Genomic DNA, 23,904 nt, shown 5'->3' with positions numbered 1-23,904 from the left:
TTATAATGTACGTAGAACCCTAATGGGACAATTAGAGCTCATACTTAAAGATATTACTTCCAGACTCTTGAACAAATTGGTTTCGGTCCCATATGACGTGTACCTACCGCACTGATTAACATGATGGAACATTACGCATCGAACAGCTGAGCCTCCTTCTGGAACAATAAGCTGTGTAATAACAGCCACAACTTCTCAATGTAATATTTTAGATGCAAAATGCAAGCGCGAGTTCACCATGTAATAAATATCAAAGCCTAGTTCAACAAAGTGACATTTTAAAGTCAATCTCCTGTACTTCCATTCCCAGCCCAGGCCTGCTGCTCCCTCTATGACATTATTATGTACCTCAGCAAAATCAATCTTATAGTTTCAATCATCCCCGCTCTTTCTGACTCTCAATGATCAGGACATTCTCGCTCACAGGCTTTCGTTCCAATTGTTTCCCAGATTTCTCCCTGTCTGTCAATCTCCCTCTTTTATTCCTCTCGAATTCCATTTTATTCCTGTTTTCCTCCCTTTCTGGCTAATTTTAGTTAACACAAATCATTTCGACACCTAGCTCGTTAAATTTGGGTGGAGGTGTAATATTTTCCAGGGATATATATCAAAGGCAGGCATTGTTCTTGATGTCTTTGTCCAGCGGCAACTGGCCACTGCTATGGTGTGCGGATGTCTCCCACCGGCAGGTTCTTCAATGTATTCAGCCCTCTTATCTAGGGCCTCATCTCCTCGGTAGTGACTCCTGCTTCAAGTCTTCCACGTGTGTGAGCCTTCGAGTTAGGCCAAGTCCAAATTGTCTCCAAACACCAACACTTTCTTCCACCTGGCTGAATATGTTCTCACATTCAACTACTTCTTGTAATCCACTCACTTCCTCCAAATAAAAGGTGTTGCTATAGGAACCTGTAACGGTCTTGTTTATGCCTGAATTTTCATGTGGTATACGGAACACTCTTTGCTACAGTCCTACTCAGGCCCCCTCCCTCACCTCTTTTGCCCTGTACCTCATGAATGTATCAATGGCATTTCCTGCTCGCAACCCGAACTGGAATATTTCATCACCTTTGCTTTGAATTTCCACACTTCAATCGCCTTCACATGGTCCATCTCTGACTCGCCCTTTCCCTTCCTCGACATCTCTGTTTCTGGGGATAGCCTGTTGATCAATACCACAATAAGCGCTCTGACTCCCACAGCTACCTTGACTATGCTTTCACCCACACCGCTTCCAGTAAGGTCTCCATCAATTCTCCCAGTTTCACCATCTCTGTCGCATCAGTTTCGATGAAACCACCTCCAATACCAGAGCTTCAGATATTTATTCTTTTATCCTCAACTGCGGATTCCCCTCCACTGTGGGTGAAAGGACCCTTGGCCGTGTCCATTTAATTTCCAGCAATTCCACTCACACCCTCCCCCTCCCACGATAGGGTTCCCCTTCACCTCACGATGCACCCCACAAGTCTTCACATTTAAAGGATCATCCTCTGCCATTTCTGCCACCTCCAGCGTGATCCCACCACCAAACACACCTTCTCCTCCCATCCCCTTTCAGCATCCCCAATGGACCATTCCCTCCACGACACACCAATCCACACTGCTAGCATCCCCAACACCCACTCAACTTCGGTATCTTCTAGTGCAAGTGCACCTATCCTTTAACTGCCCCCCTTCCCACCATCCAGGGCCATAAACATTCCTTTCAGGGGAAACAGCGAATTACTTGTACCTCTTTCAATTTTGTATACTATATTCGATGCTCACGATGCGATCACCTCGACATTGGCGAGACCAAACGCAGAATGGGCGAACACTTTGCAGAACTCCACTTTTCAGTCTGTAAGCGTGACCACGAGCTTCTGGCTGCCTGATATTTTAATTCTCTGGATCACTTCCACCCTGACCTCTCTGTCTTGGCCTCCAATACAGTTCCAATGAAGCTCAATGGAAGCTCAAGGAGCATCACCTCATATTTCTATAGGCACTATAGATACTTCTGGACTCAACATCGAGTTCAGCAATTTCAGACCAAAACCTGTGCCCCCATCTTTTCGGATGGCAGTTGTTGCTGATGATTCTGATATTTCCCTTTACACCTCGTCTGCACCCATTGTTTACTTTATTTTACCCATTAATAGCTCCTTTAGCCTCACACCATCATCCCTTTTGCCATTTAATCCCTCCTGCTTTCCACCCTATCACAGACCTTCACTTCTGTTCCTTCCTCCCCTCACCCTTTCTCTGCCTCTGTACTTGTTTAAAACCTGTTACACCTCTCATTTTGTTCTGTTCTGTTGGAAGGTCATCGACCTGAAATGTTAGATCTGTTTCTCTCTCCACATATGTTGCGTGACCTGCTGAATATTTGCAGCATGTCTTCCTTTAATTTAGGCCAAGATCAATCACTCTTTGTTAGGAGACAGTTCTGGGGTTGCGTTTTTGAACTTTCGATTTTTGTTGAGCTGCGCTTTACTTTGCGCATCACTCAGTCTTGTCACTACCTGGACCACCTTGACTCCATAGTTTCAGTTCCCCTTAGGAAGTGAACATCAGTTTTACATTTTTGACATATGCTGAGTGACAGATCAGGGAAAGAGTCGTTACTGTTCTGAAGTGTGTTTTCAACCACACATACACAGCAACAGTCAGATGATGCAGACCAGAGGCTCCTAGAACTACGTCTGGCTCTGTCTTTCTCTGAGGTGCGGTACATGTCCATCCTCCTTGCCGAAAAGAGCGAGTATTAATTGCTTTTAGCCCTTACAGTGAGCAATAATTAAAGTTGGGATGTAAGGGTTGAGATAGCGGATGCTCTAGCCACAAGATACCATCCTCTTTAGATATAAGAGTTGTGCCAGTGGATTGGAGGATTGCAAATGTTAGATCCCTGTTCAATAAATGGCAGAGAGATACACCCGTCAAATACAGGCCCGTCAGCCTAATGTCGGTTGGGGGGGGGGGGGGAAATTTTCACAGACAATATTCCGTGACAAAATTAATTGCCACATGGAAAACATGGGATCAAAAATGAAAGCTGACTCGGATTTGTTGAAGGCAAATCGTGAGTGATGAACTTGATTGAGTTATTTGATGAAGTAACGCAGAGGGTTTATGAAGATACTGCCACTGGTGTTGTATAGATTGACTTTCAAAAGGCTTTTGAGATAGTACCACTTAGAAACATAGAAACATAGAACATAGGAGCAGGAGTATGCCATTCGGCCCCTCGAGTCTGTTCCACCATTTAATGAGATCATGGCTGACCATCCAAACTCAGTACACTGTCTCTGCTTTCTCTCACTTTCCCTTGATCCCTTTAGCCTTACGAAGTATATCTGACTCCTTCTTGAATATATTTAATGAAATGGCCTCAACTGCCTTCTGTGGTAGAGAATTCCACAGGCCCACCACTCTCTGGGTGAAGAAATTCCTCCTCGTCTCAGTCCTAAATGGCTTACCCCTTATCCTTAGACTGTGACCCCTGGTTCTTGACTCCACCACCATCAGAAAGATCCTTCCTGCATCTAGTCTGTCTAGATCTGTTAGAATGTTATAAATTTCAATGAGATCCCCTCTCATTCTTCTAAACTCTAGCGAATAAAAGCCTGATCGACCCAATCTTTCTTCACACGTCATTCCTGCCATCCCAGGTATAAGTCTGGTGAATCTTTGCTGCACTCCCTCCATGGCAAGAACATCCTTCCTCAGATAAGGCGCCCATAACTGCACGCAATACTTAAGGTGTGGTCTCAGCAAGGTCCCGTACAACTGCAGCAAGACATCCTTGCTCCTGTACTCGAATCCTCTCGCTATGAAGGCCAACATACCATTTGCCGTCTTAACTGCCTGCTGCACCTGCATGCTTACCTTCAGCGACTGGTGCAAAAGGACACCCAGCTCTCGTTGCACTTCCCCTTTTCCCAATCTATTGCCATTCAGATACTAATCTGTCTTCCTGTTTTTGCCTCCAAAGTGTATAACCTCGCATTTATCCACATTATACTGCATCTGCCATGCAACTGCCCAATCTCCCAACATGTCCAAATAATACTGGAGTTTTTTTGCATCCTCTTCTCAGCAGATACGCCCACCCAGCTTTGTGTCGTCTGCAAACTTGGAGATATTACATCTAGTTCACACGTCTAGAGCATTAATATATATTGTGAATAGCTGGGGTCCTAGGACCGATCCCTGTGGTACCCCACTCGTCACTGCCTGCCACTCGGATAAAGACCCATTTATTCCAACTCTTCGCTTCCTGTCTGCCAACCAGTTCGCTGTCCAAGTCAGTACCATACCCCCAATCTCATGTGCTTTAACTTTGCACGCTAGACTCTTATGCGGGACCTTATCGAAAGCCCTCTGAAATGCCAAATACACCACATCCACTGGTTCTCCCTTATCTATTCTACCAGCTACATCCTCAAAAAGTTCCAGTAGATTAGTGAAGCATGATTTACCTTTTGTAAATCCATGTTGACATTGTGCGATACTGACACTGTTTTCCAAGTGCTCTGCTATTACATCTTTTATAATGGACTCTAGCATTTTCCCCACTACCGACGTCACATAATAGATTTGTTATCAAAATTGAAGCCCAATGATTTTAAGGGCTGTGGTCGCGTGGATACTAAAATGTCTAAGAGAAAGAATGGAGAGAGTAATAGTGGACACTAGTATTTTTTTTCAGACTGGAGCATCCAGTGGTTTCCCCGGTGTCGGTATTAGGATTACTCCTCATTTTGATATATATTAATGACCTGGTCTTTGGTATACAATGCATAATTTCAAAGTTCCCTGATGACCCAAAACTAGGAAATGTATTAAGCAGTGTGGAAGATAGTAACAGGGTTCAGGATGTCATAGACAGACTCGCCTCCTACCAGAGGGCACAGATTTGAGGTAATTGGCAGCAGAGCCATAGGTGAGATGAGGTGGGGTTTTTTAGCGCAGCAATTTGTTACAATCTGGTCTGGCAGGATTGAGGAAGAAGATTGAGTAATAGCTTTCTAAAGGGAATTGGGTAAATATTTGAAGGAATAAATAGAGGGCTTTGGAGGAAAGTGCCAAGGATTGGGACGAATTGTTCAGCTCAGTTGGTGAGAGCATGGTGCTAATAATGCCAAGGACGCGTGTTTGATCCCCCTATGTGCCATCAGAACATTTTCCTTTCGCTGGCTCTGCGGCCGAGAACTGAGCAGCACCTGCATCTATTGTTTTCAGCCAAATGTTGGAGGCATCCCCTGATGGATCTAATAGGAGGCAGTATCAGTGGTGGTACTGAAAACAGCGGAAGGCCAGGCAGCACGGACCTCATAGGAGATGGTATCAGTGGTGGTACTGAAAACAGCTCGTGACCGGACAGTGCAGACCCCATAGGAGGTGGTATCTGCAGTGGTACTGAAAACAGTGGGAGACCAGGCAGTACGGACCTAATAGGAGGTGCTATCAGCGGCAGTACTGAACACAGCAGGAGACCGGGCAGTGCGGACCACATAGGAGGTGGTATCAGCGGCAGTACCGAAAACAGCAGGAGACTGGGCAGTGGGGACATCATAGGAGGAGGTATCAGCGACGGTGGTACAGAAAACAATGGGAGACCATGCAGTGCGGATCCCATAGGAGGCACTATCAGCGGTGGCAGTACTGAAAACAGCAGGAGGCCAGGCAGCGCGGACCTAATAGGAGGCGGTATTGGCGGCGGCAATTATAAGAGTGGGGGACCAGGCAGTGCAGACCTAATAGGAGGTGGTATCAGTGGCGGTACTGAAAACAGCGAGAGACCAGGCAGCAGGGTCCTCATAGGAGGCAGTATCAGCAGCGGCGTTAATTATAACAACAAAAGCAACTACTGCAAAACAGCTATAGTGGCGCCACAATCAGTGAAGGAGCTGATTGTTGAGTAGCTGGTCAGTGTTTAAAGCTGCAAACTAAAGGCATGGAATGGCAGCTCAGCCCCGTGGAATGCATATCCTCTGCCATGTGGGATGTCCTGTATGCTTCTCTTGGCCTGGACGACCACGTGTGCGGTAAGTATCGCAGCTACAGCAGCTCGAGATCTGGGTTTTGGAGCTTGAGCGGTGGCTGGAGTCACTGCTGTGCATCAACGAGGCTGAGAACTTCGTGGATAGCAAGTTTCAGGAGATGGTCACCCAGCATCTTAAGAGCATGCAGGCAGAGAGGGAATGAGTGAATGCCAGATTGAAGAGGAGGACCAGGTACGTACTGCAGTTGTACTGGTCTCGCTAGACTGCTGTTTTGAAGCTTTACTTGAATAAATTTGTGAAACTGTAAACAAAGACAAAGTATGTGTTGTACATAGAGCTGAGTATTATACATTAGATGTTACATAAGATATAAACATGTTTATGACAACAGAATACACTAATTGTATAACTAAATAGCACTGAAGCTAAACCTCGATAGATAACAGATAATAACTTCTTATAGACAAAGTATTGTCAAAATACTACACTGACAAGGTTGTTATCTTGTTAGTAAACAAGGATACTCGCAGACATTGCATCTTGCCTAGCGTATAAGAAGGGATGGCATAGGATTAGAATGCCTGCCTCATGAGCTTTCTTCACAACTTAGCAGAACACTCCCTGGAATACTACTTCTGGGTCAAACAGGAAGAAGGTCAAATAACATAATGCTATACACTAACACTGCTATACAATAAGTTCCACTAGAGGGTGCTATCTGCATGTAATAAGTCCAGAACAGCAGGAATCCCCTGAGTGCATCTCGCCCACTAATCGGTTTTCAGTTCTGAATACTGGTGGGGGCGATGTTTCCTCTGGGGAGTGCAGCCAGAGCCAAGTCCATGGCACCATGGGTGGCTCAGCTGCCGGGGGGGCAGTTTTGGAAGATGAGTGGAAGAGCAATATTCATAGGGGATTCAACAGTTAGGGGAGCAGACAGGCGTTTCTGCGGCCACAGATGTGACTCCAGGATGGTATGTTGCCTCTCAGATGCCAGGTTAATTGATGTCATTGTGTGGCTGCAGGGCATTCAATGTGGGGTTGGTGAAGAGCGAGAGGTCGTGGTCCATATCGGTTTCAATGACATTGGTTGAAAGAAGAATGAGGTCCTGCAAGCAGATTTTAGGGAGCTGGAAAGAGATCAAAAGCTGGATCTGAAATGTTGTAATCTCTAGGTTACCCTTGGTGCCACGTGCTAGTGAGTACAGAAGAAGGATGATAGAGCATTTGAATGGGTGACTGGAGAGATGGTGCAGGACGGAGAGCTTTACATGCCTGAGTCATTGGGACTGTTTCTGGGGGAGGTGGGGCCTGTACAAGCCAGACGGGTTTCACCTCAACAGGACCATGACTACTATCATCATGGTGGGCGTGGGGGGGGTGGCGCGATTTCCTGGTGCTTTTGGGGAGGGTTTAAACTATCTTGGAACCGGGATTGGAAGCTTTAAAGTAGATTCAGAAAGGGGAGAATCAAAGCTGGAAATGGAAGGCAGAAAATTAGTAAACGAGTTTGGTAGGCAGAGTAAACAAAGGCTAGAAAATAGAAATCAAGGGAGTTTGGCGGTGCAAAATGCTATATATTTAATGCAAGGAGTCTAGGGAATAAAGCAGATGAGCTGAGGGTACATATAGACACATGGGAGTATGATATTATAGTTATTACTGAGATATAACTGAAAGAAGGGTAGGAAAGGCAGCTCAACATTATAGAGGGAGATAGAAGAACAATTATGTAGGCACATTTCTGAGATGTGCAAATATACTATACCAAAAATAGGGATTTCAACTTCCCTAATATTTACAGGCATAAAATTAGTGTGAAAGCTTTCGAGGCAGCAGAATTCTTAAAAGAAGAATTATTTTAGCTAGAACGTATCAAGCCCAACAAAAGAGGGGCGGTACTGGACCTAGTTTTAAGGAATAAAGCTGGGCAGGTGGAAAGTGTGTCATTGGGAGAGCATATTGGTGGTAGTGATCATAATTCAGTTAGATTTCTGGTAGTTATAGAATAGGACAAGGATAGACCAGGAAAAAAAATTCACACTGGGGTAATAGCTAATTTTACTAAGCTGAGATATGATTCAACCAATTTAGACTGGAGACAGAAACATGAAGGTAAATCAGTGCCAGAGCAGTGGGAGGCTTTCAAGGAGGAGATAATGAGGATTCAGAGCAAGTATGTCCCATTATAGATAAAAGGTGGGACTAGCAAATCTAGAGCTCCCTGGAGGTCAAGGGGCATACAGGGTAGGATAAAGAAGAAAAGGTAAGCTTATGACAGATACCAAGGCCTCAATACTGCAGAAACCGCAGAGGATTATAGAAAGTGTAGGGCTGAAATTAAAAAGGAAATTAGGAAAGCAAAGAGAGGGCATGAAAAAATATTGGCAAGTAAAATGAAGGAAAACCCAAATATGCTTTATAAATACATTAAGAGCATTGGGATAACTAAAGTGAGAGTAGGGCCTCTTATGGATCATAAAGGTCACCTGTGTGTGGAGGCAGAAGATATGGGTATGGTTCGTAATGAAAACGTTGAATCTGTTTTCACAAAAGAGAGGGACGATAAGAACACAAGAACATAAAACGTAGGAGCAGGAGTAGGTCATTTGGCTGCTCAAGCCTGCTCCGCCATTCAATAAGATCTTGGCTGATTTGATCTTTGCCTCAACTCCACTTCCCTGCCCGCTCCCCATAACCCTTGACTCCCTTACGATTCAAAAATCTGTCTATCTCCAACTTAAATATGTTCAATTGCCCAGCCTCCACAGCTCTCTGGGGAAGAGAATTCCAAAGATTCACGACCCTCAGAGACAAGACATTTCTCCTCATTTCCGTTTAATATGGGTGCCCCCTTATTCTGAAATTATGCCCCCCTAGTTCTAGATTCCCCCACGAGGGGAAACATCCTCTCTGCATCTACCCTAACAAGCACCTTCAGAATCTTATATATTTCAATATGTTCCCCTCTCATTCTTCTAAACTCCAATGAGTATAGGCCCAACACACTCAACCTTTCTTCATAAGAGAACACCTTTTTCTCTGGAACCAACCTCATGAATCTTCACTGAACTGCCTCCAATGCAAGTATATCCTTCCTTAAAGAAGGAGACCAGAACTGTACGCAGTATTCCAGGTGTTGTCTCACCAACGCCCTGTACAGTTGTAACAGGACTTCCCTCCTTTTATACTCTATTCCCTTTGCAATAAAGGCCAACATTCCGTTTGCCTTCCTAATTATTTGCTGCACCTGCATGCTAACTTTTTTTGTTTCACGTAAAAGGACCACCAGGCCCCTCTGTCCCACAGCATTATTCAGTCTCTTCATTTAAATAATAACTTGCTTTTTATTTTTCCAACCAAAGTGCATAACCTCGCATTTTCCCACATTATACCCCACCTGCCAGATATTTCCCCCAGTCACTTAGCCAGTTTATATCCCGTTGGAGATTCTTTGCGCCCTCCACATAATTTGCTTTCCCACCTAACTTTGTATCAACAGCAGATTTGGCTAAATTACACTGGGTCCCTTCATCCAAGTCATTAATGTAGATTGTAAATAGTGGAGGCCCCAGCACTGATCCCTGTGCCACCCCACTAGTTACAGTTTGCCAACCAGAAAATGACCCATTTATCCCGAATCTCTGTTTTCTGTTAGTTAGCCAATCCTCTATCCATGCTAATATATTACCCCTAACCCCGTGACCACTTATCTTGTGCAGTAACCTTTTATGTGGCACCTTATCGAATGCCTTCTGGAAATCCAAATACAGGAGGTGTACTGGTTCCCCTTTATCCACCCTGCTCGTTACATCCTCAAAGAACTCCAGCAAATTTGTCAAAACTTGATTTCCCTTTCATAACATCATACTGAATCTGCTTGACTATATTATGATTTTGTAAATGTCCTTAATGATGGACTCCAGCATTTTCCCATTGGCAGATGTGAGGCTAACTGATCTATAATTGCCTGCTTTTTGTCTCCCTCCTTTCTTAAATAGGGCGCTACATTTGCGGTTTTCCAGTCCGTTGGGACCTCTCCAGAATCCAGGGAATTTTTGTAGATTACAACCAATGCATCCACTTTCTCTGCAGTCACCTCTTTTAAGACCCTAGGATGCAGGCCTTCGGGTCCAGGGGACTTGTCCACCTTTAGTCCCATTAGTTTGCCTGGTACATTTCCTCTAGCGATCGTGATTGTCTTAAGTCCCCGCCCCACCCATTTTATCCGCTTGATAATCCATTATTGCGATGCTTTTAGTGTCTTCTAATGTGAAGATCGATAAAAAATATTTGTTCGAAGTCACCAACATTTCCCTGTTCATTATTAATTCCCCAGTCTCATCCTCTAGGCGAGCAACGTTTACTTTAGCTAGTCTCTTCCCTTTTATATACCTGCAGAAGGTCTTCCTGTTAGTTTTTTTTATTTCTTGCCAACTTACACTCATAAACTATCTTCTCTCTCTATTTCATTTTTTTCGCTGTCCTTTGCTGGGTTTTAAAACATTTCCAACCGTCTGGCCTTTCACTGTTCTTCACAACATTGTAAAGCTTTGGTTTCAATTTCATACCATCCTTTACTTCCTTTGTTAGCCACGGATTGTTCACCCTTCTCTTAGAGTATTTCTTTCTCACTGGAATATATCTTTGCTGAGAGTTATGAAATATCTCCTTAAATATTTGACACTGCTTTTCTACAGTATTACCCTGTAATATATTTCCCAAGTCCACCTTAACCAAGTGTGCCTTAATATCTTTGTAATTACCTTTATTTAAGTTCAGGACACTAGTTTGAGACCTAGCTTTCTCACCCTCAAACTAAATTTGAAATTCTACCATGCTATGATCACTCATCCCAAGTGGATCCTTCACTTCGAGATGATTACTTAATCCAGCCTCGATACACATTGCCAGATCTAAAATAGTCTGCTCCCTGGTTGGTTCCACATTTATTGTTCCAAGAAACCATCCCGCATACAATCTAAGACCTCTTCCTCAAGTCTACCTTTGCCAATTTGCTATGTCCAATCAATATGTAGATTAACATATCCATGGTTAAAGCCGTAACTTTCTTACAAGCCTCTATTATTTCTTGATTTATTCTCTCTCCTACAGTGTGGCTACTGTTTGGGCGCTTGTAGACCACTCCCACCAGTTACTTCTTACCCTTATTTTTTCCACCAAACTGATTTTATGTCTTGATATCTAAGCCAATATCTTTCCTCATTACTCCACTGATCTCCTCCCTTATTAACAGACTACACCACCTCCTTTCCCTTTCTGCCTATCCGTACGAATTGGCAAATACACCAGCCTTGGTCATCTTGCAACCATGCCCCTGTAATGGCTATCAGATGCAGACATTGCAATCAGGGAGGAGGAGTTTGATATATTAGATGAAATAATCATAGTGAAAAAGGAATTATTAAGGGCTTTAGCATCTTTGAAAATGGATAACTCCCCAGGACCGGATGAAATGTATCCCGGACTTTTAAGAGAAGTAAAAGAGTGGCTCCGACCATCATTTTTCAATCCTCTCTCGCTTCAGTGTGTCTTGGGAGCACCAAAACTGACCGAGCTGGCCATGTCCTGAAGGAAATAGCTGCCAGTTTGGGCCTGCGACAGGTGGTGAGAGAACCAACACGAGTGAAAAGTCTACTTGAACTCGGCCTCATCAAACTAAGTGTCGCAGATGCATCTTTATTGGTAGCAGTGATGACCACACTGTCATTGTGGAGTCGAAGTCCCGTTTTCACAGTGAGGACACCCTCCATCATGTTGTGTGGCACTACCATCAAGCCAATGGATCAACCCTCGTTCAATGAGTAGTGCAGAAGAGCAGGCGACGAGCAGAACATGGCTCACCTAAAAATGAGGTGCCAAACTGGGGAAGCTGCAACTCAGGACTACAAGATTGCTAAAAACTGGAATCAGCATGCTAAAGACAGGGCTAAGCGATCCCACAATCAAGAGAACAGATTAAAGCTCTGCAGTCCCACCACATCCAGTCGTGAATGGAGGTGGGCAATTAAACAACTAAAGGGAGGAGGAGGCTCCATGAATATCCCCTTCCTCAATGATGTTGGATCCCAGCACGTGAGTGTGAAAGACAAGGCTGAAGCGCTTTCAACCATCTTCAGCCAGAAGTTCCGAGTGGTGGATGCATGTTGGCTTATTCATGATGACCCCACCATCACAGAACCCAGTCTACAGGCATTTCTATTCACTCCACGTGATATCAACAAAGGCTGAGTGCACTGGATACAGCAAAGGCTGTGGGCCCTGACAGCATCCCAGCTATCATGCCGAAGACTTGTGCTCCAGAATTGGTGGCACGCACAGCCAAACTTTACCAGAACAGCTTCAACAGTGGCATCTATCCGACAATGCAGAAAACTGCCCAGGTCTGCCCTGTCCACAAGAAAAACGCAGGACAAATCCTATCAGTCCAATTACAACCCCATCAGTCTACTCCCAATCATCAGCAAAATGGTGGAAGGTGTTATCGACAGTGCTATCAAGCAGCACTTACTCGTGAATAACCTGCTCACTGATGCCCTGTTCAGGTTCTGCCAAGGTCTCTCTGCTCCCGACCTCATTATAGCCTTGCTCGAAACATGGACAAAGTAGCTGAATTCCAGAGGTGAGGGGAGAGTGACTGCCCTTGACATCAAGGCAGCGTTTGAATGAATATGGCATCATGGAGCCCTACTAAAATTGAAGTCAATGGGAATCGGGGTGAAAATTCTCAACTGGCTAGAATCATACTTAGCACAAAGAAAGATGGTTGTGGAGGTTGAAGGTCAATCATGACAGCTCCGGGACATCGCTGCAGGAGTTCCTCAGGGCAGCGTCCTAGGGCCAAGTATCTTCAGCTGCTTCATCAATGATCTTCCCGCCAACATAAGGTCAGAAATGGGGATGTTCGCTGATGACTACACAACGTTCAGCGCCATTCACAACCCCTCAGATAATGAAGCAATCCATGCACACAGGAAACAAGAACTGGACGACGTTCAGGCTTGGGCTGATAAGTGGCAGGTAACATTCGCACCAAACAAGTGCCAGGCAATGACTACCTCCAAAAAGCGAGAGCCTCACCACCGCGCTTTGACATTCAATGGCATTACAATCGCCGAATCAACCACCATTAGTATCCGGTGGGTCAGCATTGACCAGAAACGTAACTCGAACAGCCAAATAAATACTGTGGCAAAAAGAGCAGGTCAAAGTCTGGGGGTTCTGCAGCAAGTGCCTCAACTCCTGACTCCCCAAAGCCTTTCCACCATCTACAAGGCACAAGTAACGAGTGTGATGGAGTACTCTGCACTTGGCTGGATGAGTGCAGCTCCATCAACACACAAGAAGCTCGACGCCATCCAGGACAAAGCAACCCGCTTGATTCACACACCACCCACCACCTGAAACATTCACTCCCTCCACCACCGGTGTACCGTGGCTGCAGTGTGTACTGTCTACAAGATGCTCTGCAGCAACTCGCCAAGGCTTCTTCGGCAGCACCTCCCAAACCCACGATCTCTTCCACCTAGAAGGACAAGGGCAGCAGGTGCATGGGAACACCACCACCTCCAAGTTCCCCTCCCAGTCACACACCATCCTGACATAGAAGTATATAACCGATCCTTCATCATCGCTGGGTCAAACTCTTGGAACTCCCTCCCCAACAGCACTGTGGGTGTACCTTCACCACACGGACTGCAGCGGTTCAAGAAGGCGGCTCACCACCACCATATCAAGGACAGTTAGGGATGGGCAATAAATGCTGGCCTTTCCAGCGACACCCACATCCCATAAACGAATAAGAAGCATTCCATCCCCTTGATTTAGTTTTCACTTTCCTCGTGTCTCTGGTATTTTATCCACCTCCTCTGCTAAAAGACCGATACAAAATAATTATTAAGCATTTCTGCCGTTCCCTTATATTCAATTAGAATATCACCTGCACCTGTCTCTAAGGGAACCACATTACCTTTGGACACTATAGTGAGATGGGGAATAATTATTTTAACCTCCATCAATAAATCCATGACATTCTCTTGCTATCTGAATGAAATGATAATGTATTTCTGGAGTGACAGTCAAAATTTAAATCGTTTTTTCCGCGCTGCATTTCATGAACTTTTCCCCCTTCTCATTTTGGTACTTAATTTTTAAAGTTTTCTCAAGAACCTTCTGTGTATATGACACCAGGAATCTGCTGCAGCCGTTGTAAAACTTAAGAGAATTGTAGCCCCTTTCACTTGAGCAGAAATATTCATGAGGAGCAATTTCCCATAGATTGTTTTCGCCCGGGATTTCCCCATAAGAACATAAATAAAATGAAAAATGGGCACAGGGATAGGCCACTTGGCCTCTCGAGCCTGCTCCATCATTCAATAAGATCATGGCTTATCTTGGGCTCAAAGACACTTCCCAGCCCCCTCCGCATAACACTTCACTCCCTTATCTTGCAAAAAATAGTCTATCTCCACTTTAAATGTATTTAATGACCCAGCCTCCACAGCTCTCTGGGGCAGAGAACTCCACAAATTTACGACCCTCTGAGAGAAGAAGTTCCTCCTCGTCTCAGTTCTAAAAGGGCGACCCTTTATTCTGAGCCTGTGGCACCGAGTGCTGCATTTCCCCATGAGGGGAAACATCCTCTCTGCATCTACCCTGTCGAGACCCTCAGTATCTTATATGTTTCGGTAAGATCACCTCGCATTCTTCTAAATTCCAATGAGTATAGGCCCAGCCTGCTCAACCTTTCCTCATAAGTCAAGCACCTCATCTCTGGAATGAACCTAGTGAATCGTCTATGAACTGCCTCCAAAGCAAGTTTATCCTTCCTTAAATAAGGAGACCAAACAGAACGCAGTAATCAAGGTGTGGTCTCACCAATACCCTGTGCAGTTGTAGCAGGACTTCCCTGCTTTTACACTCCAACCCTCTTGAAATAAAAGCCAACATTCCATTTGCCTTTTTGATTACCTGCTGTACCTGCATGCTAACCTTTTGTGCTTCATGCACAAGGACCCCCAGGTCCCTCAGAACTGTAGCATTTTGTAATCTCTCCATTTAAATAATAGTTTGCTTATTTGTTCCTGCTAAAGTGGCTAACTTCGCACATTCCCACATTATACTTGATCTGCCCAATGTTTGCCTACTCACCTAGACTTTCTATATGCCATTGCAGATTCTTTGAGTCCTCTGCACAACTTGCTTTCCCACGCATCTTTGTATCATCTGCAAACTTGGTTACATTACACTCAGTCCCTTCATCCAAGTCATTAATGTAGATTCTAATTATTTGGGGCCCCAGCACCGATCCTTCCGGCAGCCCACAAGTTACCGTTTGCCAACCAGATAATGACTCATTGATCCCGACTCTCTGCTTTCTGTTAGTTAGCCAATTTTCTATCCATGCTAATATATTACCCCCAATTCAGTGAGCTCTTATCTTATGCAATAACCTTTTATGTGTCACCTTATCGAATGCCTTCTGGAAATCAAAGTACACCACATCCACTTGTCCACCCTTGTTCACCCTGCTTGTTACATCCTCAAAGATCTCCAGCAAATTGGTTAAACATTATTTCCCTTTCCTAAAACCATGCTGACTCTGTTTGACTGCAGTATGTTTGCTAAATGCCCTGCTACTGCTTCCTTAATGAAGGACTCCAGCATTTTCCCAACGACAGATGTAAGGCTAACTGGCCTATAGTATCCTGCTTTCTGTCTCCCACCTTTCTTAAATAGGGGTGTTACATTAGCGGTTTTTCAATCCACTGGGACCTCTCCAGAGCCCAGGGAATTTTGGTATATTGCAACCAATGCATCCACTATCTCTGCAGCCACTTCTTTTATGACCCTGGGATGCAGGCAATCTGTGCCAGGCGACTTGTCTTTTTTTGTCCCATTATTTAACCGAGAACTATTTCCTTAGTGATAGTGATTGTCTTTCGTTCCCCACTACCTGTGGTCCCTTGATTATCCATTATTGGGATGTTGTTTGTGTCCTCTACAGTGGAGACAGACGCAAAATATTTGTTCAGAGTCTCTGTCATTTCCCCGTTCCCCATTATTGATTCCCCAGTCTCATCCTCTAAGGACCAACGTTACCTTTAGCTACACTCTTCCGTTTTATATACCTGTAGAAGCTCGTACTATCTGTTGTAATGTTTCTTGCCAGCTTACTCTCACAATTACTCTTCTCTCCCCTTATTATCTTGTTAGTCATCCTTTGCTGGTTTTTAAAAATTTCCCAATCCCCTGGTCTCTCACCAATCGTATGCCTTCGTTTTCAACTGAGTCCCAAAAAATGTTTCACTCACTCCGGTATTTTGTAATTGTTGCTAGAAGGGTTTAGTGACCGGGATATAACCTCCCCCCGTATTCCTGAGCATGTGTTAGGTGTACAGGGGGTTTGGCCCGGGCCTTGGCATCTAACATTCCAGGGACGGGCAGCAAACTGCTGACTGAGGCTGCATTCGCCACTTTCTGCTGGCAGCAGCTGATTGGACAATGCGGGGCCGGAATGTTGCTGCTTTTCCCAGCCTCAATCACTCTGGGGCTGAGGAAGAGCGAATATTCGATGGGTTTGTTTCCGCCTCTGAAAGGCGGCTTAGATCTGCTGCTCAAAACCGAGGCAGACCTGTAGGATCCTTTATTAATTTCTCTGAAATCAACTGAACGTAGCCGGAATGTGCAGCTTTGATCGATGCTTTCTGCACCATCAGGGCTGGAAACGTGAGAGAGGGAAAGGCGCTGTGTAGAATTAGAGAAAGTTACAGCATGGAAGGAGGTCATTTCGGCCCATCGTGTCCAAGCCGGCAAACAAAGAGCTATCCAGCCTAACCCCACTTCCCAGCTCTTGGCCCGTAACCCTGCAGGTTAGAACATCCGACGTGCACATCCAAGTACTTTTTAAATGAGGTTAGGGTTCCTGCCTCTACCACCCTTTCCAGCAGTGAGTTCTAGAACCCCACAATCCTCTGGGTGAAGTAATTTCCCCTCAAATCCCCTCTAAACCTTCCACCAATGACTTTACATCTGTGCCCCCTGGTTTTTGACCCCTCTGCTAAGGGAAGTAGGTCCTTTCTATCCACTTCATCTATTATGCTCATAATTTTATACAACTTAATAAGGACTCCCCTCAGCCTCCTCCGTTCCACAGAAAACACACCCAGCCTATCCAATCTTTCCTCATAGCTAAGATGCTCTACTCCTGGAAATATCCTTGTAAAAATCCTTTGTACCCTCTCTAGTGCAATCACATCTTTTCTGTAATGTGGTGAGCAGAACTGCACGCAGTACTCTAGCTGAGACCTAACTAGTGTTTTATACAGTGGCAGCATAACCCCCTGCTCTTATATTCCATGCCACGGCTACTAAAGGCAAGTATTCCGTATGCCTTCTAAACCACCTTATCTACTTAGCCTGCTACCTTCAGGAATCTGTGGACATGCACTTCAAGATCCCTTTGTTCCTCTACACTACACAGTGTCGTACCATTTAATGTGCATTCCCTTTCCTTTTTCGCCCTCCCCAAATGCATTACCTCACACTTCTCCAGATTGAATTCCATTTGTCACTGTTCTGCCCACCTGACCAATTTATTGATACCTTCCTGCCGTCTACAGCTTCATTCTGCAGTATCAGCCACACAGCCGATTTTAGCATCATCTGCAAACTTCTTAATCATACCCCATATCTTCAAGTATAGATCATTGATATATACCATAAAAAGCAAGGGACCGAGTATTGAGCACTGCGGAACCCCACTGGAAACAGCCTTCCAGTCACAAAAACACCCATCAACCATTACCCTCTGCTTCCTGTCTCGGAGCCAGTTTTGAATCCAACTTTACTCATTTCCCTGGATCTAGCCCTGAAGGCTAGAGTACTTTGTGACCAGTCTGCCATGTGGAACATTATCAAAAGCCTTGCTAATATCCATATACACTACATCAAATGCACTACTGTCATCTACCCTCCGTGTTACCTTCTCAAAAATTTCAATGTAGCTGGTCAGACACGACCGTCACTTGACAAATCCATGCTGACTATCCTTGATTAATCCGTGTCTTTTTAAATGAAGATTTATCATATTCTTCAGAATACTTTCCAAAAATTTTCCCACCACCGAGGTTAGGCTGATGGCCTGTAATTAATTGGTCTAGCTTTTTCTCCATTTTCAAACAAGGGTACCACATTAGCAGACCTCCAAGCCTCCGGCACCACAGCTGAATCCAGAGAGGATTGAAACATGATGGTCAGAGCATCTGCTATTTCCTCTTTTGCTTCACTTAAAAGCCTGTAGTGTTTGAGTGTATACAGAACTGTACTGAGAAACAGCAAATGTACCAGGGCTGCGAATCCTGTACTTTGTTAATATTGAGCCAGAATGGTGAACTGTTCCATTTTTTCTAACCCTTAATTGAACAAGTTTTCAAAATGTTTCCGCCTGGTTTCCATCCGGGGACCTTTTATGTGTTGAGTGTAAAGTGATAAACACTACACTACAGAAACGTGGTTCTAAGAGCTGTGTTGGCAACATAACCAGAGCTTTCACCTGAGCAGCTGACATAAACTTCAGGAAATGGTGTTATAAGGATACAATTGGCAGGATGTGATTGGTTGTGCCCCTAGGGATATGTACCTGGGCCTCAGCTTATCATTATTATATTTATAAATGATTTAAATGAAGGAATAAAGAATCGGATATCCAAATTTATCCACACTAAGTTAGAGGCTCAGTAAGTAGTGTGGATGGAAGCAGAACATTGCATTGACATTGATTGAGTGGCAAAACTAGAGGCATCTGATTCAGAAGATTCGGTGGGGGGCCGAAATTCGGGAGTTTACTTATTTGAAAGGAACATTTTTCACTTCTCCAGTTCTGGTCAGAGAAATGTTAGTGGAAGAAAGTTGTTGCTGAAAGAGGGGTTCAGCATTTCAAGTTCCCACTTAACAATTCCTTCTGGGTGCGGTACTAAGGTTTCTCTAGTGTAGCGGTTATTACGTTCGCTTTATACGTGAAAGGTCCCCTGATCAAGCTCGAGTGGGAACATTATGTTCGAGTAACATCCCCATACACAGGCTCTGGAAAACCAAGGTGGAAATGGTATCCCAGATCTCCTCAGGACAGCGAACATTAAAGGGAGAATTGATAAACGTGTTCAAACTCATTGAAGGGTTTTGCTAGTAGTGAGCATAATTCAGTTAGATTTTGCATTGTTATGGAAAAAGACAAATATTGACATGGAGCAAAATTTATCAATTGGGGAAAGGCCAATTTGACTGTGCTGAGATGTGCTTTAGCCAACGTGGACTGGAAACAACTACTGAAGATTAATCAGTGTCAGAGCAGTGGGAGGCAGTCAAGGAGGAGATAGTGAGGGTTCAGTGCAAATATGTTCCCACAAACAAAAAGTGTGGGAATCTCAGATCTAGAGACCCCTGGATGTCAAGGGGCATACAGGGTAGGATAAGGCAAAAATGGAAGCTTATTTCATATATCGAGAGCTAAAAGCTGCGGAAAGCCTAGAGGAGTGTATTAAGTGGAATTTAAAGCGAAATTAGGGCAACAAAGAGAGAGCATGAAAAAGTATTGGCAAGTAAAATCAAGGAAACACCAAAGGTGTTTTAAAAACATATAAAGAAGAAAAGGATAACTGAAGAAATAGTAGTGCCTATTAGGTACCAAAAACATAACAAGTGTGTGGAGGCGCAAGACATGGGTATATTTCTCAATGAATATGCTGTGCCTGTCTTCATGTAAGATACGATGCTAACATTGTACGTAAGGAGGAGTTGTGTGAAATATTAGCCTAGATAAACGTAGTGGGAGGGAAAATATTAAGGGTTTAGCATATTTGAACGTAGATAAATCGCCGAGCCCGGTGCAAATGTATCCCAGGCTGTTAAGATAAGCAAGTGAGGAAATACCGGAGGTTCTGACCATCAATTTCCAATCCACTGCGGCTACAGATGTAGTGCCGGAGGACTGGACAACTGCTAACTTAGTACCATTTTTAAAATGGGAGGAAAGGATAGACCGAGCAATTATAGGCTAGTCAACCTAACCTAAATGGTGGGCATATTATTGGAAAACATTCTGAGGGACAGTATTGATCATCATTTGGAAAGACGAATATTAATCAAGGAGAGTCAGCATGGATTTGGTTAGGGAAGGCCATGTCTGACTAACTAGATTGATTTTTTAAGGGGGGTCGATGAGGGTAGCACATTTGATTGAGTCGACATGGATTTTAGCAAAGCTTTTGTCAAGGACCCACATGACAGACTGGTCAGAATAGTTAAAACCCATAGGATCCAAGGGAAACTGGCAAGTTAGATCCATAATTGTCTCAGTGGCAGGAAGAAGCGGGCAATGGTCGAAGTGTGTTTTTGTGACTGGAAGAACGTTTCCATTGGCGTTCTGCATGGCTCAGTACGTGATCCCTTGCTTTTTGTGGTATCTATCAATGATTAGGACTTCAATGTAGGTTAACAAGTTTTCAGATGATACAAATATTGTCTGTGTTGTTGACAGTGAGGAAGAAAGCTGTACACTGCTGGAATATATCAATGGACTGCTCACAGTTGCAGAAAAGTGGCAAATGGAATTCAATCCGGAGAAGTGTGAGAACTGAGAATTGTAGATGAACAGATGGACATTGGAGTGCATGTCCACAGATCCTTAAATGTAGCAGGACAGGTAGATAAGGTGGTTAAGCAGGCATACGGGATGCTTTATTTTATTAGCCAAAGCATATAACATATGAGTAGGGAGGTTCTGCTTGAAATGTAAAAAATACTAGTTAGGCCCCAGCTAGAGTACTGCATACATTTCTGGTTACCACATTAAAGGAAAGTTGTGATTGCACTAGAGAGAATACAGAGGAGATTTAAAAGATGTTACAAAGAATTTTAGCGGTAAGGAAAGTTTGGATAGGCTGGTGTTGTTTTATAGAAACATAGAAACATAGAAGATAGGAGCAGGAGTAGGCCATTCGGCCCTTCGAGCCTGCTCCGCCATTCAAGGAGATCATGGCTGATCATCCAAACCATAGCACCCGGTCCCTACACCGACAGCCATCCCACACAAGCCCTATCCCCATAACCCCACGTATTTAATCCCCCCTAACACTAAGGGCAAATTTTTGTCATGGCCAATCAACCTAACCCACACATCTTTGGACTGTGGGAGGAAACCGGAGCACCCAGAGAAAACCCACGCAAACACGGGGAGAATGTGCAAACTCCACACAGACAGTCACCCGAGGCCGGATTTCTCTGGAACAGAAGAGTCTGACCGGAGACTGAATTGAGGTGCATAAAATTATGAGGGGCCTAGATAGATTGGATAGGAAGGAAATATTTCGATTAGCAGAGAGTTCAGTAACCAGTGGGCATAGGTTTAAAGTGATTGACATCAGGATTAGAGCGGAGTTGAGGAGAAATTCTTTCACGCAGAGGGTGGTGCAGGTCTGTCCTCATTGCCTGAAAAGGTGGTAGATGCAGAAACCCTCTTCGCTTTTGGAAAATATTTTTTTTTATTCGTTCATGGGATGTGGGGGTCGCTGACAAGGCCAGCATTTATTGCCCATCCCTAATTGCACTGGAGAAGGTTGTGGTGAGCCACCTTCTTGAACCGCCGAAGTCCGTGTGATGAAGATACTACAACAGTGCTGTTAGCGAGGGGGTTCAATGATTTTGACCCAGCAACGATGAAGGAACGGCGATATACATCCAAGTTAGGATGGTGTGTGACTTGGAGGGGAACTTGGAGGTGGTGGTGTTCCCATGCGTCTGTTTCCCTTGTCCTTCTAGGTGAAAGAGGTCGCGGGTTTGTGAGGTGCTGCCGAAGAAACCTTGGCTAGTTGCTGCAGTGCATCTTGTAGATGGTGCAACCTGCAGCCACGGTACGCCGGTTGTGGAGGCAGTGATTGTCTAAGGTGGTGGATGGGATGTCAATCGAGCAGGCTGCTTTGTCCTGGATGGTGTCGAGCTTCTTGAGTGTTGTTGGAGCTTAACTCATCCAGGCAAGTGGAGAGTATTCCATCACACTCCTGCACTGTGCCTTGTAGATGGTGGAAAGGCATTGGGGAGTGAAGAGTTGAGACACTCGCCGCAGAGTGCCTACCCTCTGACGTGCTCTTGTTGCCACAGTATTTATGTGGCTGGTGCACTTACATTTCTGCTCAATGGAGACCCCCAGGATCTTTCTGGTGGGGGATTCGGCGATGGGAATGCCATTGAATGTCAAGGGGTGGTGGTGGGACTCTCGCTTGTTGGAGATAGTCATTGCCTGGCAATTTTATGGCGTGAATATTATCTGCCACTTATCAGCCAAAGCCTGAACGTCATCCAGGTCTTGTTGCATGCCGGCATGGATTGCTTCATTATCTGAGGATTTGCGAATAGCACTGAACACGAGCAGTCTTCAGCGAACATCCCCGTTTCTGACCTTATGTTGGAGGGAAGATCATTGATGAAGCAGCTGAAGATGATTGGGCCTAGGACACTGCCCTGAGGATCTCCTGCAGCGATGTCTTGGGGCTGTAATGACTAACCTCCAACCACCACACACTTCTTGCTTTGTGCTAGGTATGACTCGAGCCATTAGAGACATCCCCCCTCCGGGTTCCCATTGAATTAAGTTTCAATATGACTCCTTGATGCCATACTGTGTGAAATGCTACGTTGATTTCAAGGGCTAACACTCTCACCTCACCTCTGGAATTCAGCTCCTTTGTCCATGCCCATTACCAAAGCTGTAATGAGGTCTGGAGCCGAGTGCTCCTGGCAGAAGCCAAACTGGGCATCAGTGAGCATGGATAACAGCAGAAAACGCTGGAAAAACTCAGCAGGCCAGGCAACATCCGGGGAGAGAGAAACACAGTTAACGTTTCGGGTCGAATACCCTTTGTCAGAACAGTGAGCAGGTTATTGGTGAGGAAGTGCCGCTTGATAGCACAGTCGATTATATCTTGCATCATTTTTCTGAAGATTGAGAGTAGACTGATATGGCGGTAATTGGATGGATTGGATTTCTCCTGCATTTTGTGGACAGGGCATACCTGGGCAGTTTTCCACATTGTTGGATAGAGGCCAGTGTTGTAGCCGTACTGGAACAGCTTGGCTGGAGGTGTGGCTGATTCTGGAGCACAGGTCTTCAGCACAACAGCCCGCGTCAGGGTCTATAGCTTTTGCTTTATCTTAAAAATATACTTGGATATGCACTTGAGATTCAGTAAGTGGATTAATGGGATTAGGCTGGACTGATTTTTACCGGCCAGCACGGACATGATGGCCGAATGGCCTCCTTCTCTGTCGTAAATGTCTATGATTTTTGAATCTAATACATTAAAATGAAGAATGTTCCCATATTTTCAATTGGAAATATGTTAGTAAAAGAGGGTCAGTGGAGAGAGAGGGATTCGGCAGTTCAATGTTTACTTTGATACGTCCATCTGACTTATGCTGATGAACTTTATTTTTTATTCATTCATGGGAGGTTAGCATCGCTGGCAAGGCCAGCATTTATTGCTCATCAAAGTTGAACTTGAGAAGGTGGTGGGGAGCTGCCTTCTTGAACGACTGCAGCCCGTGTGGTGAAGGTATTCCTGCACCAAAACTTCCAGTGTTGCATACGAGAATCATTGTGCTCCCTCTCTCCCTGTACACAGACATCCATGCACCATGAGACCCTTGTGCCCTGAGACCCTTTAACCCGAATACTCCTGTACACAGAGACCCCTGTACACCGAGTCTTGTGTACTAGAAGACACATGTACCCCGATACCACTGTATAGCAAGATAATTGTATCCCATGATTCATGTTCGCAGAGACCCCTACACCCCAAGACCCCTGTAACTCAATAAACATGTACCCCAAGACCCATGT

Source organism: Somniosus microcephalus, unplaced genomic scaffold, assembly GCF_052327205.1.
Source record: "Somniosus microcephalus isolate GS21.2 unplaced genomic scaffold, FLI_Smic_1.0 unresolved_chr4, whole genome shotgun sequence".
NCBI classification, from domain to species: Eukaryota; Metazoa; Chordata; class Chondrichthyes; order Squaliformes; family Somniosidae; genus Somniosus; species Somniosus microcephalus.
The sequence above is the reverse complement of the archived record's forward strand: the minus strand, read 5'-3'. Positions refer to the sequence as shown.